The sequence below is a fragment of the Oryza glaberrima genome, chromosome 7 (assembly GCF_000147395.1).
Source record: "Oryza glaberrima chromosome 7, OglaRS2, whole genome shotgun sequence".
Lineage (NCBI taxonomy): Eukaryota > Viridiplantae > Streptophyta > Magnoliopsida > Poales > Poaceae > Oryza > Oryza glaberrima.
The window spans coordinates 12,200,074-12,206,741 of NC_068332.1; the positions used below are offsets into that span (position 1 = coordinate 12,200,074).

The following is a 6,668-nucleotide window of genomic DNA, read 5'->3' on the forward strand; positions in this document are numbered from 1 at the left end:
ATGTGTTATCACAGTCTATAATATATATGAGCTCTCATATGTCTATGACATATAACACATGAGGGTCTAGTGGCAAAGTCTTAATTGTCACTTGTAAGAATGGCAAAAGGCAAAAGGTTAAATATCTGATAAGTTTTCTGTATTCGCCATGCATGATCGTTGGGCTCTTCGGCTGCTGCAATCTTGTCGAGCTATACACAAGTTTGTTAGTATCTCGACCCGTAAATATGTTAGCTTACTAAGATCTTACCAAACCGAAATGATATGGATTTTACCTAGTATCCTGATTTTTATAGTATTTCGATCTTATTATTTATTTTTACATGATTTTACGAAATCTTAGATAGTATCCCGATTCTATCTGATCATATAAAATATTATTTAAAATAAGATAGATTAGTAATATTGTGAATAAATATGCTCAAGTTTACATTAAAAACCAATTAAATTTATCAAAATTAATATTACATGATTCAGTATTACATATTTTATATAAAAATGTGTATTTTTTAAAATCTGATAGTATGACGATTCTATAGTAGTATCTCGAATACTGTAAATAAAAAACAATCTTATCTCGATAAATGGCTGCAGCCTTGGACCTTGGTCCTAGAGGTTGGGCCTGTTTAGGCTGTGTTTAGAGGTGGGTGTTGGGAACTCATCTCCCATACACGAAAAACGAAGCGGTCTATTAACACGTGATTAATTAAGTATTAGCTAATTTTTTTAAAAAATGGATAAATATGATTTTTTAAAACAACTTTCGTATAGAAACTTTTTGTAAAAGAACGTACCGTTTAGTGTTGGGAACTTGCTCTTGCAAACACATCCCTAGTTTACGAAAATAGAATTTTTAGGTGTCACATCGGATATTTGATCAGATGTCGAAAGAGGTTTTTGGATACGAATGAAAAAACTAATTTCATAACTGGCCTGAAAACCGCGAGATGAATCTTTTGAGCCTAATTAATCCGTCATTAGTACATGTAACTGCAGTACTTGTAGCTAATCATGAACTAATTAGATTTAAAAGATTCGTCTCGCGATTTCCCCCCTAACTGTGCAATTAGTTTTTTTAATCTATATTTAATGGCTTCATACTTATATCAAAGATTCGATGTGATGTTTTTAAAAAAAAAATTTTGGAAACTAAACCAGGCCAAAGAGAACGCAGAAGGAACGCCTTCTGGCTTTCGATACTTTTCATTTGACGACAGAGGGGATCTAAACACTGTTGTCGTTCGGACTTGGGACTCGGGAAGGTCTGACGTAGGAAACTAGTAGTAGCTTTATATTAATATACACAAATTCGACGCTTTGGCCGAGTGGTTAAGGCGTGTGCCTGCTAAGTACATGGGGTTTCCCCGCGAGAGTTCGAATCTCTCAGGCGTCGTTTTATACTTTTATTTTTTTTCTATTTGTAAAAAATTACGTAATTAGCCAAGTGCCCTGCGGAGAAATTCGCATTCTACCGGTACATGTACCGTATAGAACTTTATATAGTTCCTACTATATACATTATTACACACATTTTTCTCTACATCACATGAATCTTCAACGTTTGAATCGCGCGGCAACTTAAAAGTGCCCTGTGGAGAAATTCACATTCTACTGGTACATACATCAATCATTACACATATTTTTTCCTACATCACATGAATATTCAATGTTTGGATCGTGCGCAAGTTAAGAAAAGATTATTTATTATTTATATCTATGGCGCTACAACAAACTCTTCATTCCTACCTCTATTTCAAAATGTTACTATCTAATACTGGATATGATACATTCCAGCTATTCCAGCTATGGACATAACAATATTATAAGATGGAGAAAGTATAAAACATTTAGAATATTTTTACATTGAAATTTTCATTACTTACACGTTAAATTATATATATATATTTATACAGTAAATTTTAAACCTTTACATAGTAAATAGGAGTAAATTGTAAAACTTACACGATAACATTACATATTCACATGAAACTGACAAATCAAAACGCAGTTACCGTACTTTTTCTTTTTTCTTTTGACAGAAAGACTAGACACCGAGACAGTATTAGACAGTATGGTGGATAAAATTTTAGGGGGAAAGCATGCGGCGTGGTGATGAGAGAGAGAGAGAGAGTAGCTGGAGGTGGTGGCCAAGGGAAGGTCAAGAAGGTCCTAGGAGAGCTTCTATGGCCTGCCGTGGAGGCCGATCAGTGCCAAGGAAGCAGATGGCCGGGGTTAATGGCGGCGGTAGCAGTGAGTGGACTTCGATCCAGCAATTCAATGAGATTAAAAGCCCGATTCAAGGGAAAAACATGGGGAATTAAAATCCCTTGCTTGTGGGAACTGATTTGCTCATTCGATTCGAAGAAACCACAAACAGGTGAGCCGAATCGAGTGGCGACATCAGCTAGGGTTCCTCAGTGCCGTAGCAGCTAGGATGGAGACCGACGTGAGCCCAGTATGATGGATGGGCCATTGGCTTAACGGGTCTTTGGGCACGAGAGAGACTGGGTGGGTGAGTGCGCTGGGAGAAGGCGAGTGAAGGAATAAGTTCACTTTGGGTCCCTATCTTTGCGTCGAGTTCGAATTTCATTCATAATCCACAATACCAATATAACATGTCCCACAACTAACAAAATCGGATTACTGGAGGTCGCTAGGTAGTATTATGTTCGGTTTTGGCTGTTATGGCAAGTTGACCGAAGTTAACAATGCTGAGTCAAATGTGAGACCTGCATGTCAGCGGGATCTTTCTTTCTCCTCTCTCCACCTCTTTTCCCCTCTCTTTTCCCATCTTCTCCGGAGCAACGGCGCACAGCTTGGTTGGGGGTGGGGGGGCAGCGCCCGGTGGAAGAGGAGTCGGTGGTCTTTGTGGCGGGTAGTGGGCGGCGGGTAGATGAGCGGTGCAGCGCCTAGCGGGAGAGGAGTCGGCGGCCTCCGTGCGTTCGTCCGCGGCCTTGTCAGCCTAATTGGCGTTTGAATCGTGGCGTACAATTCTTCGAGTGCCTTGTCAGCCACCAAGGCCGTGCTCTTGTACTTACAAACCTGTTAACTGAATAAGATGATCAAATCTAAGACCGTATAGCACGGACAGAGAAGCATGCAGCAATGTCAAAAGCCAAAAGAAAGAGAAAAGGCACAATCGGTTGACACGCCTGGACGTACTGGTAGTCTGGCATTGCCAAATGAAGGCTCTTGTTGGAGAAGATGACTCCGCCACCGTACATCTCCCTGCGTGGAGCAGCTCAGGCTGCCTCGCCTTTCTTCCTGCATCCTGCTGCTGCAGCCTGTGGTGCACCATGCATGCGTCACGAATCCGCGGCTCAGACGACGCTACAGTGGCGAGTGATGGTGAGATGTTTTACTTGGGGTGGCGGGGGCTCGACAGGCGGCGGTGGTGCAGGGTGGCGGGTGGTGGCGCCGGTGATGGGGAAGTAGTGGTTCTTGTCCGGGTCGTAGTAGAAGACAAGCAGCTCCGCGAGCGATCGCCCCGATGTCAAAGACTAGAGAGGGAGGAGGAGTCCACGGAAGGGAACAAGTACGGACCTTTTGAGGGAGGAGGCGTCATCTCGCCGGCGTGGTCGAGGGTTAAAGAAGGGCCTTGTACCCCATCGTGCCCCGTACAGGCCAGAGACAAATGCGCGGAGGCCACCGACTCCTTTCCCGCCGGGCGCCGCCCTTCTTTCCGCCGCCCACCGCCCACTGCGGAGGCCGCCAACTCCTCTCCCGCCTGTCACCGGGCGCCGCCCGCTGCACACCATGCACGCCGGCGCTCTGGAGAAGACGGGAAAGAGAGAGGAAAAGAGGAGGAAGACATGTTGCTGATGTATGGTCCCATGTGGTCTTACAGTTACTCAGCGTTGTTGTTGACTCCGATTAACCTGTCACATCAGTTAAAAACGGACATAATGCTGTAGAGGACTTCTGATAATCTGAATTTGTTAGTTGATGGATAAGTTATATCTGGTATTACGGTATAGGGATAAAATTCAAACTCAATGTCAAAATGAAGGACCTAGGGCTTCGACCTTTCAGCCCGGAAGAAATATGGGCTTTATTTTAACCTTTTCTTTTGATCATTATTTCTTTTGAGTAATTACATTCCATATGTTAGCCTTGTTTATTTTTCACAACCCGAGTTATTCATTTTTCAAATGCATTGCTGTACGAAGAAACTCTCTAGGTTCCCTTACGACCACATGCATGAAATGAATTTTAATCTACATAAAGGGATAATTGGAATTACATTATCATAGTACTGAATTTTTTTTTAAAGGACGACTATTCATTCAAATGGTTCTCGCCCCCAGGCCGCAGCAACGAGAAAGGGGCAAAGACCACAGTCCAATTGCCTCAATCAAGCAGAGGAGAGACCAAAGACGCCTCTCGCGTCACCCTCCCCAATGGGCGACCCACCTCGCCGCCGCTCAAGCATTTGTAGGAAAAGCCGCGTGCTGTAAGGACGTTGGTGGTAGGGCTTTGTCCTCCTCACACTCGGGCGGCGTTGGGACCTGCTTAGGACGGCGGGACTGTCTAGATCCGTGTCATCTGGTCGGGTCTAGCAGAGCTGAGTGGTGGGGCAATGGCGACTGGTGGTGGTGGTGGCGGCAGAGGAGACCGCCTAGATCTGCCCCCCGGCTGGATCTGGTGGGGTGGCGACTGGCGTTAGGGCTGAGTGGGATAGGCGGTGGCGACTGGTGGTGGCGGCGGTGGCAGAGGGGACCACTCAAATCCATGCCCAGATCTGGTGGGGTGGCGGCTGGCGGGGGGGTCGGCTGATGGTGGTGGTGGCGGCGATTGGTAGTGGCTGGGTTGAGTGGTGGTGGTGGCGGCGACGGTGAGCATAACCACCGCCCGATAGGCTTGCCAGGCCATGGCGACAGCGATAGTGATGGTGGAGGCGACGAAACGGCGACGACGGCAACCCAGCGGTCTCGACGCCGCGCGAGCCTTCCTTGCTGGTGCTGGACGTGACGGCTTGGTCTGTGTGGTGGGCGTCTGGCCTCTACCCGGGTAAGATCTGATTCCCTCCACCGGATTTGGGGTGAGAGCGTCGTACTTCGGTGAACGTTCCAGTGCCATGACATTTGGACGGCGGGAGCTTTGTGATATAGGGTATCATTGGCACGGTGCGGAGGGTGGCAAGGTGGCAAGGCGACGACAAAACGGTCTGGTGGCCCGAGGTGACGCGAGCAATGGGATCGTGGAGGAGTCGGCGGTTTCTCTGTTAGGAGGGGAGCTCCGGTATTTCGACATGCCCCAATCCATGCTTTTGTCCTCTTGCAACGACGCCTTTACGCACAAAAGATGACCTCGTCGGGCGGGCTAGTGTGGGGAAGAGGGGATTCATTCTTCTCTCTCACCCTCTCCCCATCCAACCCAACTGTGCGGATAGAGCCGACACGTGTTGGGGTTCGAGCTCCCCCATGACGGTTGGCCGACAGCGTGGCACCGGTACGGTGGCTGTGCGTTGAAGGCTTTTGATGGTGGTGGCAGCAGAGTGTGCAGGAGTTTATTTTTTGGGAGGGGTGAAAATTTGGGCGAAAGCTCTGCCTTCGAGTTGGCAACAACGACGCCTGCGGGCGTCGTTTTCCTCTTGGGGTGTTGTTGCATTTTCTTGTCTCAATTACTTTCTTCAGGTAAAAACCATGTCCTGGCTCCCCGAGACGGGGGGCAGCGACGCTCTTTGTGTTGTTTCCTTCTTGGAGGCGTCGTCTCAAAGATCTCCTGTTCCGTTCTTGTAGCGGGTGTTGTTGTAAACGCGCGTGTGGTTTGCTTTTTTTTTTTTTGCCCGACTATGGTCTTCCAGCATTATAGACTTGTATTTTTTTTCCTGCTATATCAATACATGAAACTCGTACTATTTCGTGCGTCCATTTAAAAATAAATTGCCTCAATCAAAAGCATCTACTACTACTGTGTAAAAGAATGTAGCCTGAATACTGAATCGTCCGAACTACTACCATTGTTCCCAAATTAGATGTTATTTTGACTTTTTCTTACTATTTTTGACCATTCGTTTTATTTAAAAAATTAGTGCAAATAAAAAAAAAGCTAATTTATACTTAAAGCACTTTTAATAACAAAATAAGTCACAAATAAAATAAATAATAATTTCATAATCTTTTAAATAATACGAATAGTCAACGTTAAAAAAAAAACTTAAAGCCACGAGTATTTTGAAACGGAGGGAGTATATTCTGACTAAGACGCTAAAACTCTGCACCAATGTAGTTCCAAGCATTACACATCATATCATACGTATACGTGTAGTACTGCTGTTTTTCTTCATGTGGTTACCCTTCTAGAAAAGCAATCTTCCCCATCTGATTGACAAAGAAATGACTCCGAAGAAGTCAATTGGAACCTCTCAACCCCAGCCTGTGGTTCAGTAAGTGATCCCTCGTCCATGTCAAGTATATTGCCATACGCCGATACGCGCGTAGACGGCACGTGCTCCCTAGCCAGTCTGTCTAGAAGCCTTTTGCATATATCCAGCCGTTACCGAAACTGCTTGCATCACCGCTGATATCATCGCCTCCACCACCCGCCTCTCAGTCTCTTTCCGACCACGCATATATGTATACTGGAAGGTCAAACCGGCCACGGGCGCCGCTATAAATACAACTTTCGCCTCACCTCGAGTCTCATAACACAGACACACACCAACA

At 45.8% G+C, this 6,668-nt stretch overlaps 1 non-coding gene across 1 annotated transcript; it reads left to right on the forward strand.

The window, feature by feature from the left end:
- Positions 1-1,311: 1,311 nt before the first annotated feature.
- Positions 1,312-1,393, forward strand: TRNAS-GCU (transfer RNA serine (anticodon GCU)). Its single transcript has one exon. It is a non-coding gene; the product is annotated as a tRNA-Ser (tRNA).
- The last annotated feature ends 5,275 nt before the right edge of the window (positions 1,394-6,668 follow it).